Source organism: Octopus bimaculoides, chromosome 16 (genome assembly GCF_046866305.1).
Source record: "Octopus bimaculoides isolate indiv1 chromosome 16, ASM4686630v1, whole genome shotgun sequence".
Taxonomy (NCBI): domain Eukaryota; kingdom Metazoa; phylum Mollusca; class Cephalopoda; order Octopoda; family Octopodidae; genus Octopus; species Octopus bimaculoides.
The window spans coordinates 11,242,856-11,255,355 of NC_142943.1; the positions used below are offsets into that span (position 1 = coordinate 11,242,856).

At 39.0% G+C, this 12,500-nt stretch overlaps 1 long non-coding RNA gene across 3 annotated transcripts in view; it reads right to left on the minus strand.

The window, feature by feature from the left end:
• The window catches only part of LOC128249696 (uncharacterized), a 152,382-nt gene that overhangs the window by 8,511 nt on the left and 131,371 nt on the right, over positions 1–12,500 (minus strand). Inside the window, exons 3-5 of one of the 3 annotated variants that reach the window (XR_016244578.1) lie at positions 9,846–9,893; positions 3,346–3,423; positions 118–249 (exon numbers count right to left, since the gene is read on the minus strand). This is a non-coding gene — a long non-coding RNA (uncharacterized LOC128249696). Of the gene's footprint in view, positions 250–3,345; positions 3,424–9,845; positions 9,894–12,500 lie in introns of all 3 variants that reach the window. The other 2 variants (XR_016244577.1, XR_016244579.1) reach the window with 2 other exon arrangements.

The window sequence follows — 12,500 nt, forward strand, 5'->3', positions numbered from 1 at the left end:
CATTTTAAAAACATTTTTCTGGGAAAAAAAATGAAATAACTCCAGCAATTCAGTTTGGGCAAGTGTATTATTGTGCCAAATTTTAAAATTTTAGAGTATATATAAGTACATACATACTTTCAAACATGCAGACATACATAGATAGTCCCGTGTTTATTGAGAAATCATTACACATAGGGGTGGAGGAAAGTAGACATCTTGTTGCTTTCGTTCATCGTTGGTCAAATTTCCAGCCATGTTGACAAATTACTGAAATAAAGAATAATTATTTTATTATAGAACTAGTTTAAAGGCCGCATTCTGTGCAAACTTTTAAGCTAACTCCTGCAGAGGGCAAAAATTAAAGAGAGCTAAATAGCATGATTATAATATGTCAATAATGCGTTCATCTCATAGAGAGTTTTTAGAACTAGCCTTTTTACTTGCTGCAAGATCAGCGACAGTGTGTCGCTTGAATTTGAGCAGAAGCGGGCTACTTCCATCTCTAGCAAACGATGTGTCCAGTATCGAAGAGAGGCAGAAATAGCTCGAAACCAGGCTGGCCTGCTGATCCCGTCGCTAGAAGACGATAAGAGTTCGCTCCCCAGCTCGCAGTATATCGGATGCAGCTGTGCGTCGTTAACCAGCAAGAGCAGATGTCCTCTTGAGGTTCAGAAATCGCAGTAAAATACGTTCCAATGAAACAGCCATGTTGAAGTGGCTACGAACATTACTTGCTAGTACAGCTACTGCGTTGATCTCATAGAGAGATTTTAGAACTAGATTTTTCGCTTATTACATAAGAATTTAGTTTAAAAGAACATAGAATCATAGAGTTCTTATCCACCCCCTAAAAAAATGAAACACAGAAATGTAAAGAACATTCCACTCATATTAAGCAATTGCATACCTATTTTTGCCTACCACTGTATTTATATATCATATACACCAATATATACATATATACATACATGCGTACATATATATATATATGTCTTTGTGTGAGAGTGTGAGTGTGTATGTGCGCGTGCGCGTGAAGGACTTGGGAGGAGACCTGTATAGCATTTGTGTCTTTCTCAAGAGCTTTAGTATCTTAAGTGATGTGAATTGACTCTCTTCTGACATTTTTTTATATTCCTTTATTTATTTATTTTCTAAAATTTTCTTAGTTTTTTTTTAGTTTTGGTCACTGGACTGTGGCCTTGTTGGAACCCACCAATTCCAGCTCTAATTATATCAACTGGTAATTATTTCATTGACCTCAGAATGGCGAACAGCAAAAGTAAACATTGAGAGACAATTCGACAATGTAGGCTTTGGTTGTGTGCTTTATAAGCTTACGTTGCAGCCCCACAATTTCGGATTCAATCTCACTGCACAGCACCTTGGGCAAGTGTTTTCTACTATAGCCCCAGGCTGAAAAAAACTGTGAGGGAGCCAGTCGTGTATATATATATATATATATATATATATATATATATATATATATATATATGTACGTACACACATTATTTAAAACAGTTTGTTTCGGCACCATGTGGCTTAAAGTTTCGCAGACATCTAATAAAAGTTAGTTTCTTTCAGGCTTCAGATTACAGAATGGAGAGATCCTGGAAGTCCAAGATGGCTACTGGAAGATAGACTGCTATTGGTCTCGTCGTTGTCAAAGAATATCAGTTGTGGGTCATCGCATAAATAATGCAGTCTTTTTATACTTCTTTTAATTTTCAACGTGAAGATAACCAAAGTTTCTTTTAATCTAAAATATACTCTCCTTCATTTTCTACAAATGCTCTTCCATCTATCTGGTAAACTTGCAAGGCCCCTCTTCCAAAATTCACTTGTCCATGACGAAAAATACTCCTCCAGTACTGTTCCGACCTCGTCTACTGAATTCATATTTTTTTCCATCCTAATGATTTGGAAGATTGCGGAATAAATAATAACCAGATGGGGGAATGTCCAACGAATATGGTGGGTGGGGCATCGTTTCCCATTCAAATAGCTCCAGCCTTTGGAATATCATCTTCGCTGTATGACCGAGCATTATCCTCTTGAAACCAAAGACGGTCGTTTTTCTTCTCGCGCAGGTGTCGATGAATGGCTGAATGGCCAAAACCAAGCTTCTCTGCTGGTTCCTCAACAGTTACAATGGGATTTTGTTCCACCAGGGTTTGCAGGACGTCCTCGTCGAGCTCTGCAAATCTTCCAGGACGAGGCTCGTCTTCCAGGCTGTAGTTTCCGGCTTAGAATTTCTGGAACTACCGTTGACACTGGTTTGCGCTCATTGTCCGATCCCCATGTACTGCATTGATGTTCCTCGCACTTTCCGTTGCCTTTATTGAATTCATAAAGCAAAATATTCCGAATACGCTCCTTTGTCACTTCCATTTATAGCTTTGAAGAAAAATAACTGTTAAAATCGAACTGCACTCTTCAAAACTTGCACTAAGAATAAGGACAAGGTAAAATTACTATCTACTTTTATAGCAAGTTGATGCAGGTAGTTTATCCTGTCCCCTTCCGACTTTTAATTCATGCAAGTGAAAGAACAGCATTATTTATGAGATGACCCAATATATGTGTGTCTATGTTTGTCCCCCACCCATGCCACTTGGCAACTGGTGCTGCTTTGTTTACATCCTCGTAACATTAGCAGTTTAATAAAAGAGACCGATAGGATAAGTACCAAACTTTAAAAATAACAAAACACAAAAAAGAAACGTAACATGGTCGATTTGTTTGATTAAAAACCTCTGAAGGCAGTGCCCCAGCATCGCCACAGTCCAGTGACTGAATCAGATAGAAAAAAGAATGAGCACAGATGAACCGTTTTTGATTATTGTTCTATTCGATCAAGGCCGACCGGAGCTTAGCAGCTCGATGACGACGACGATGTTGAGGACCAAGTAGATCGTTATCACACACACACTCGAACAGTGAGATATTTCCAAGTTAGCAAAGGAAACTTTGTATTCAACAAAGCTTGCTTTTCTCAGGGTAAACTGAAAAAAAAATACGAGAACAACTCTTAACCTTTTTTAAGTGGAAGGAGTGTCGTGTTTACGGTAATTATATAAGTTTGCAACAGCGCTATAAGTATGTTCCAACCGTTACTTTCGTATTGTGATTCAGCAAATTTATCCAAACATAAAATGACATAAAATGAGAACAAGACCCGTGTGTGTGTGTGTGTGTGTGTGTGTGTGTGTGTGTGTGTGTGTGTGTGTGTGTGTGTACATATATATATATATATATATATATATATATATATATATATATATATATATATATATATATATATATATATATATATATATATATAAATAAATAAGTGGCTGTGTTGTAAGTAGCTTGCTTACCAACCTCGCGGTTCCAGGTTCAGTCCCACTGCGTGGCACCTTGGGCAAGTGTCTTCTACTATACTCTCAGGCCGACTAAATCCTTGCGAGTGGATTTGGTAGACGGAAATTGCAAAGAAAAAAAAAAAAGAAATATAAAACAACCACATTATTTATGGAACGACCCAATATATATATATACATACACACACACACACACACACACACACACACACACACATAAACACATATAATAGAATAGGTAACTATTTAGAATATTATTAATATACGTTAACTCCAACTGCGAAAGATAAATCATACTTATATCTTTGTGACTTCCCAATTCTTTTTGAGGTTGTGCACCTCCTACGTTTTTAATGTCAAGCTGACAAGGACAAACGTTAGTAGTTTAGGACGTGTTGGAAATTGAATATCAACTACAATGTTCGCTCTAAGCGACGCTCTTGTGCGCGCGCGCTCACGTGTTTAGGAATCCGCACAAAGGAAAAAGAATTGTGAACGTAGACGTGGACATGACTGCGGGATTAAGGAGCTTACTTCCTAACCGTGTGGTCTTGGGTTCGGTCCCACGCTGTGGCATCTTGGGCAAGTGTCTTTTCTTATAGCCCCGTGCTGACCAAAGCCTTGTAAGTGAATTTGGCACACGGAAAACTGAAAAGAAGCTCGTCGTGTGTGTGTGTGCGTGCGTGTGTGCGTGCGTGTGTGTGTGTATGTGCGTGTGTGTATGTGTGTGTGTGCGTGTGTGTGTGTGGGTGTGGGTGTGGGTGTGTGTGTGCGCGTGTTGTCTTTTTGTTATGTTTGATCCCTACCACCACTTGACAACCGGTGCTGGTTTGTTTTCCTCCTCATAATATAGCGGTTCGGCAAAAGAGACCAAGACGACAGTAAAAGTACCAGACTTAAAAATAGTACTCGGGTTGGTACCCCAGCATGGCCGCAGTTCAATGACCGAAACAAATGAAGGATAAAAGACTTACGTTTTTTTTTGTTTTTTTGTTTTTTTGTTATTGCCAAGAAAGCCAAAATTTGCACACAAATTAATCTCCGCACTCGGCCACGGCAATAAATTCGTTAGCGCGCTGGACGAAATGCTTATAGGCATTTCGCCCGTCTTTATACGTTCTGAGTTCAAATTCCGCCGTGATCGACTTTTCCTTTCATCCTTTCGGGGTCGATAAAGTAAGTACCAGTTGGACACTGGGATCGATGTAATCGAATCATCCCACCTCCCCCAAGCTGCTGTATTGGCAAAAATTTAAAATTATTATTATTATTATTATTATTATTATTATTATTATTAAAGCAGTGAGCTGACAGAATCGTTAGTACGCTGGACAAAATACTCAACGGCATTTCGTCCGTCTTTACGTTCAGAGTTTTACGTTCTGTCTTTACGTTACGTCCGTCTTTACGTTACGTCCGTCTTTACGTTACGCCCGTCTTTACGTTCGGGCTAGATCGACTTTGCCTTTCATTCCATTCGGGGTCAATGAAAATAAGTACCAATCGATCGCTGGGGTCGATATAATCGATTATTCCTCGACCCCCACCCCCACCCCCACCCCAAAAACATTTCCAGGCTTGGTACCTACATTAGAAAGAATTATCATTTTTACTTATATATTTATTCATTTATCTGTACAGTCAAGCAAAGCTGTTCTTGTTGCCAGCTACATCTAATTTTGAACAGTCATAAGAAGTTAAGCGTCAATCAACTGGTTTGATGATTAATGATGAATGTCTTAAGAGCATAACCGAAACGATAGAGCAACTTAACAGAAACTGGAACGATGGAGTATGTCCCACCAGTATCCAATTGCATTTAAACAGGGTGGCCATCTAATTTATAAATAACCTGACGCAATTACCATTTGTTGCACAATTAACATTTAATGTTACTCCCTCATCGTGAAATGTAGGACTCATAGCCTGAACATTAAAGTAATAACACATTAAATAGCATATAGCGGTTTGATCAGCGGAATTTTACGAAATGGACTAATTTACCATTATTAAATGCGTGACAGGATCTAGGAGAACGGTGGGATGATCTACAATTGCTGCAATTTTTAATCTGGCTTCGCTCAGTTAATTGGTGTTTACTAAACTTCCTTTGGCTAAAGTTCTTTCTATTTGTTCAAAATATATCTATACTGGATTTTGACTGTATTAATGGTCCAAGAACGAACTTCTCGCTTTGACTATACCATTACAACAAAAACTAAGTAGGCGTCCATTTTAGATTTACTAAGCCTTGTTGAATTTGATAAAATAAAAGATACACAGCATTTTAGAAGCACCCTAATTTCAGCAGCGCATATTCAGGGGGAAAATGGGCGTCAGGAACAAAGTTAGCTTATGGAAGCCCAAATACGCATGCAGGACCCGGTGTAACTTTTTGAGACATTTTTCGTGGAAAAAAAACGTCTATTTTATATGTCATCAAATATTTTTGTTTGAGTACATTAGAGTTCGTTAGCAAAAAAGTAATTTCGTAAATTATGCTTCTGGGTCACTTTTAATTGTAAAGAATTTACATAAAGAAACATGCATTTTGAGCCAAAGCAGGAAATACTTAACCCATTCTTCTTGGTTTTACTTTCGGTCCCAAAACTTTAACCTGTCTTAGATGATAAATCTTTAATTATTTTTGCAGCTGCACACTTCTAATCTTTAAAATGAATACTCTTGAATTGTTGTAGAATAATAGAACATATTTCAATCTGATTATTGCAAAGGCTTGACTGTGTGGTAAGAAGCTTACTTCCCAAGGTTCTGGGTCGATTCCCACTGCGTTGCACCTTTGCGGATCTTGAAGACGGAAACTGTTGGAAGAACATCGTGTTTGTGTGTGTGTGTGTGTGCGTGTGTGTGTGTGTGTGTGTGTGTGTGTGTGTGCGTGCGTGCGTGCGTGCGTGGAGCACCAAAGAAAGAGAGAAAAAAATGAAGACGTCGACAAGAAAGCTTCCAAGCCGAAATTTAGTGGTTCGGCTTGAATAAATAAATAAATAAATAAATAAATAAATAGCATCCGTTATTGCAATCGAAAATGTACCCAAAATGTTTTCTGTTCTTTTCTTCAAGGTATTAGGAAAATAAAATAACTTAAAATAGCATAAAACTTAGTGAAAGAAGAAGAAGAAGAAGAAGAAGAAGAAGAAGAAGAAGAAGAAGAAGAAGAAGAAGAAGAAGAAGAAGAAGAAGAAGAAGAAGAAGAAGAAGAAGAAGAAGAAGAAGAAGAAGAAGAAGAAGAAGAGGCATGGCTAAGAAGAATGGTGTAGTGGACGAGGGGAAGAGGAGGAAAAGCGATTGCGGTAGGAGGGAGATGAGGATAGGAGAGGGATGAAAAAGAGAATGAGGAGGTGGGAATAGGAGGAGGGAAGAGGTGGAAGGAAGAGGAGGCGAAGGTAGGAGAGGGGAAGTGGAGGAAGAAGAGGTGAAGAGGAAGGAGAGATGAAGAGGAGGAGCAGGAGAGAGAGAGGAAGAGGAGACAGGGGAATGAGGCGGAGGAGCTGGAGAAGAAGTAGAAGAAGAGTGTCCTTTTTTTCGAGAGCATTGTGATGAAATGAGAAGATCTACTTGGAAGTACTTGAGGTGGGGTGGGGTGAGTGTTTTTTTTAATTTTATTTTATGGCTATTTTTGGTTAAAATTACTTGACATCTGAGACCTGTTCTCTCTGCCAGAACTATGGTGGCATCATTTGCAGGCATAAGTGCGCGCGCGTGTGTATGTGTGTGTACGTATTTTGTATGTATGTGTGCGTCTCTGTGTTTGTCTGTATAATTGATTGTGCGTGAGTGAGAGTATGCAAGTATAATACATATAGTATGTTTATATATACATATGTATATATGTGTGTATGGATAAATGAATGTATATACAGATACACACACACACAAACACACACACACATATATATATATACACAAACACACACAAACGTACATATAGATAGATAGATAGATAGATAGATAGATAGATAAGGATGTTATCCAAGAGAAAGGCAAAGGGGCCAATACAGATTGGCACCAGTGACGTCGCAACACATTTCTACAACTGAGTGAACTGGAACAGCGTAATATAAAGTCTCTTGTTCAAGAACACAACACAGCTCTGTCGAGGAACCGAACTCACTACCTCACGATTGTGAATTCGACGCTTTAACCCATGCGTATATATATATATATATATGATATACTTTAGGTGAATAAACGAGGAACAACCTTTAATCGATTTCATTATCATCATCATCATTTGTTTCTCCATCACAATTTGCTAAAACTACTACTACTACTACTACTACTACTACTTCTTCTTCTTCTACTACTACTACTACTACTACTACTACTACTACTACTACTACTACTACTACTGCTGCTGCTGTTACAAATCTGCATGTTAGTATTATCAAGTTACGCGTCCGTTGTCAGCACTGCATTCATTTCTACCACCACCACCACCACCACCACCACCACAGCCGCAGCCGCCATCTTCATCAATACCATCAGAACTATCAGCATCACCATCACCACTACTACCATCATCATTACCACCATTATCATCAACGCCTTCATCAATACCATCAAACCAACACCATCATCATTATCATTACTATCGCCTTAAACCCCCCACCCCACCATCACGACCACCATCATCGCAATTACAAGCTTTACCACAACCAGCATCATCATCAGTGGCTTCATCATTACCGCCTTCAACGCCACCACCACCACCACCACGAATCAACGTAGGAGCCTTTTTGCAGTTTCGTGATCTGCTAGAAATAGCAACCAAGTGTACCTCATTTCACACCATAAGATCTTTTTAAAGTAAGGCACGTTTAGAGAATATGATCTAAGTGACTGCTCGTGGCTTAGTTGTTTGGATGTTACAATCACGATCGCGAGATCGTAGGTTCAATTTCAGGAGCGGATGGTGCGTTGTGTTCATCATCTTATGTTGCTCTGTAATCACTTTGATACGTCACTTCTTTCATATCTGTGAAAAACTGAAGATGGGATTGTAATGAATGGAAAGTTTATAACCATAGGCTTGCAGGAACAGGGCTGACCAAGAACTACGCGACAACGTCCGCAGTAACACCATCGCCATTACAGTCACCACCATAACCGTCGCCAACATCGTCTCCATCACCGTCAGGATTACCCTGCTTACTTTTTGTTTCATTAATGGTTTAGAGAAGAAAGGGTCTCAGTGCTCATCTTTTCAGCCCTTTTCAGGCTCTTTCAGCTCCTGCCAGGGTTTCCGAAGCCAGAGGACTGGCTTGAATACCTACAACAGAATGAACACCGCTAAAGACATCCAAAGACACGCACAACGAGCACAAACACCAGCGACCCTACAAATCTTGGTTTCAAATTTTGGCACAAGGCCAACAGTTTCGGCAGAGGGAGTAAGTCGATTACATCGACCTCAGAGCATAACTGGTACTTACTTCATCAACCCTGAAAAGAGGAAATACAAAAGTCGACCTCGGCAGAATTTGAACTCAAAACGTAAAAGCGGACGAAACGCCGCTAAGCATTTTACCAGACGTGTTAACGATTCTGTCAGTTCGTCGCCTTAGGAACGTTACAAATATCAGTTTCAAATTTTGGTACAAAGCCTGCAATTTTGGGGGATGGGGCAGTTGATTACATCGACTCCAGTGCTTAACTGGCATTTATTTTATCGACCCCGATAGGCAAAGTCGACCTCGGAGGAATTTGAACTCAGAACATAAAGACAGACTAAAATGCCACTAAGAATTTCGCCCAGCGTGCTAACGATTCTGCCAGCTCACTGCATTAGCATCCATATAAACATTAGCAACAGCAACATCGCTATCGCCACTACGACTACCGGAACTGTCCTTGTCAGAAAGAAAAAACACGTTGCAGTCACCGAGGAGATCTACGAACTCTTAGAAATCTCGAGGAAATGACAAGGCATCTGTTAAGTCACCTGTACTATTGGCTCTCTTCATAAATGTAAAAAGGTTACTATTGTCAAGTAAGCAGACAGGCGAGTGCAAGAAAGAAAAAACGAAGATTATGGTTTATTTCAAAAGATTAGCGTCACTAAGAGATTACAGACAGCATGTGTGTTGTACATTAAGATATTTATTTGTTTTTACTGAGACGACAAGAAATTAGTATCTGACAGACTAAGCTTTGGTTGTTGAAGATTCGACAAATGGCTATGTCTGATACGGATGTACATATACAGATATATATATATACAGATATATATATATACAGATATATATATATATATATATATATAAACTCATACATCAGTTTGTTGTTTACACATCTGTCTTCGTCTTTTGTTTTTTTGTAAATCCTCACAATATATATATATATATATATGTGTGTGTGTGTGTGTGTGTGTGTGTGTGTGTGTGTGTGTGTGTGTGTGTGTGTGTGTGTGTGTGTGTATGTATCGTTGCTATTATGTTAAACTGTTCAAATTTGACCAAATGCGGTTTTTTTAATACTTACTTTTGCTTGCAATAGCCGGTTCCTTTGGTCAAACTACCATATCTCCACCTGCCAAAATATAAAAAAATTGTCAACGTGTTGTACAACGGTTTGCTGTGGAATGATGAAACTATTTTTTTCGTTTTCTGAAAAAGCAACGTTTGGGACTTACGACATTTTTGCATAATAGAAACGATATATGTATAAGGAAAATAAGACAAGGTAGAAAATGCTAAAATAATTTTATCATGAAGAACATTTTAGTATACGACTGCCTTCCACGCAGTTTCCGTCTACCAAATTCATCCACGTGGCATTGGTAGATCTGGGGCTATTGTAGAAGACACTTGCCCAAGATGCCACGCAACAGGACTGAACCTGAAACTACGTTGTTGTAAATCGAGCTTCTTAACCACAGCAAAACCTGCACCTATACATGGTTTTCTAATAACAAAAACCACAGTATGTCTGCTATTTAATTTATTGACGCCATCATTAACACCACCACCACTACCACAACTAACAGCAAAACAAGAACTGTATTCAGACCGCAGAGGAATGCAATGAAATACTATTAATAATTTAGTTAACTAAATTACTTAACTCCAATTCAACATTTGCATTAATTACACTATTAAAAAAGCAACTATTTTCTTTTTCAGCGGTTAAATTTATCAAAATCTCGGAAGGTTTTGCATATAGCTTAGCGGCCTACACCAGCGAGCGTTTAGTCTGTTGTCAAAGAACTGATCGTATTTGATAGCATAAAACACTCACGAGCATATTAAACGCACCCAAATTTCAGCAGTGCATATTCAAGAGAAAAATGTTTTTAGAGCATTTCTGTACTGCAATGTTCATTATGTGGACATGTGGCGTTGGTTCTGTATGAGCAGTCTGCCTTGCTTCAGGTTTGGGTCTATTGCTGATAATTCCTTCATGCTTAGAGAACAGCTAAAAGAGGCTACCATATCTATTAAATATTTTTCTATATCTATGTGTTTTGGGAAATTGTATAACGACGAAACAAAGAAGGTCTTGCTCACACAGAATTTTACGTTTAGGGAAAATGGGAGTGTAAACCATATGTTTTTACTGTGGCGTATCCTCTCTGTGGGGTTAGAGTCGGAAATATACTTAATCTCATCCCTAAAACTATAGGCCCAACTGTAATATAGGCTCAACTTTACAAATAGGATCCCAGGAGGTTATTTGAGTTTTTTGGGGTTTTTTTTAGAGAAACAGTGCATTTTATATACCACCAAATACAGTATACCCTGATTGGTCTACAATTGCCGGCAACCCATACTTACACTGAAGAATAAATTTCCTGTTATATAGATATCTGAAATCCACCACTGAGAAATAATTGTAACTTGTATTGGCATTAAATTTAGAAATGTTGTTGGAAAATGCACAGTAGGCTCTTTTAATTCTGGGACCTCGCATCTAAGGAAGAGATTATTGGGAGAGAGTTAAGCGTAGCTGTGTGGTAGGAAATTTGTTTCCCAACCACATGGTTCTGGGTTCAGTCTTACAGCGTGGTACCTCGGGTGCGTGTCTTCTACTAAAGCCTTGGGCCAACCAAAGCTTTGTGAGTGAATTTGGTAGACGGAAACTGTGTGGTAGCCGTCGTATATATGTGTGTGCGTGTGTATATGTGAGTGTGTCTTTGTGTCTGTGTTTGTGTTTGTCCCCACAGCCTCCTGGCAACCTGTTTTGTTTTGTTTATGTCCCCAGTAACTTAACGGTTCGGCAAAAGAGGCCGATAGAATAAGTACCAGGCTCTTAAAAAGTATGTCGATTCGCTTGACTAAAATCCCTATAAGGCGGTGCCTCAGCATGGCTGTAGTCTAATGACTCAAACAAGTAAGAGATAAAAGATAAAAGATTATGTAGGAGTTACTCAAATAATAAATAAGGCTAAAACAACGTTTATAAGAATGAAAAGATCTTCACAGCAAAAGGGTAACACAACATCTAAAACTGAGACAAGTAAACCGCAAATCGTCATTTACGGGGCAGCAAACTTGGATAATGTACAGAGCAACGAAGAAGGCGGGTGCCATTTAGGTGTAGAACTTTCGTAGATTGAGAAGAATAAGTTGGAAAGACAGGGTAACAAATGCTGCAATACTGGCACTCCGTCGGTTATGATAACGAGGGTTCCAGTTCATCCGATCAACGAAAGAGACTGCTTGTGAACTTAACGTAAAAGTGATTGAGCACTTCACAGACACGCGTACTCTTAATGTAGTTCTCGGGGAGATTCAGCGTGACACAGAGTGTGACAAGGCCGGCCCTTTAAAATACAGGTACTACTCATTTTTGCCAGCTGAGTGGACTGGAGCAATGCTAAATAGAATGTCTTGCTCAAGGATACAACGCATCGCCGGAAATTGAACTCACGACCTTGCGATCCTGAACTAAACATCCTAACCAGTAAGGTACGCGCCTTCACTGCTGCAGCACAAGAAAACTCGAAAGTCCAAAACAAATAATAGAATAAATTACTACAAAACGCAGTAAGATACTTCACCCCTGGAATTTATTCGTGCCATGTGTTCACTTAAGTTATTTCCCTTAAATCGATTATATTTCATTTTGCCTAAGAAATGGTGACGAATGAAAATTTTGTAAATACAATTCTAAGTTTTCGCCGTATATATCAACTAT